The following is a 497-nucleotide window of genomic DNA, read 5'->3' on the forward strand; positions in this document are numbered from 1 at the left end:
GAAATTTTGCTCTGGCGAAACTTTTATATTACTCCAAGCGGAAGAGGTGTGGTCGCCTCAAACAGAATTACACAGTATGGAATCTTGCAATACCTTCAGTTCCACAGATTTCATGGCTTCTACTTTTTCATCCTCATCAAGTACACGACATGCTTTATCACCAATAACTGTATTAGACAAAACGCAATCAGATAATGAAGCAATTTGGACACATTTTTGCATACCTTGGAATAAATTGGAATCAACAGTAATTAAAGAATTAGAAGCAGGAAATCGCAGCAAATACATAATACATGCTGTTGTAAATCGTGTAATTTCCGAAATGAGGAATTTGCAAAACTTTATTTCATCAAAAGCATTCAAAATAGTAGCTAAAAAGATCATCGAAAAATATCCTCTAACATTTAAGGATACGGATGAAGATGGTAAATGTTTCGGAGATGGAATTTACACATTATATTTAAAACTTCGTGATAGAAATTGCTATCTTAATAGGC

Source organism: Odontomachus brunneus, unplaced genomic scaffold, assembly GCF_010583005.1.
Source record: "Odontomachus brunneus isolate Ranch 3 - 2012 unplaced genomic scaffold, Obru_v1 Obru_scaffold_267, whole genome shotgun sequence".
NCBI classification, from domain to species: Eukaryota; Metazoa; Arthropoda; class Insecta; order Hymenoptera; family Formicidae; genus Odontomachus; species Odontomachus brunneus.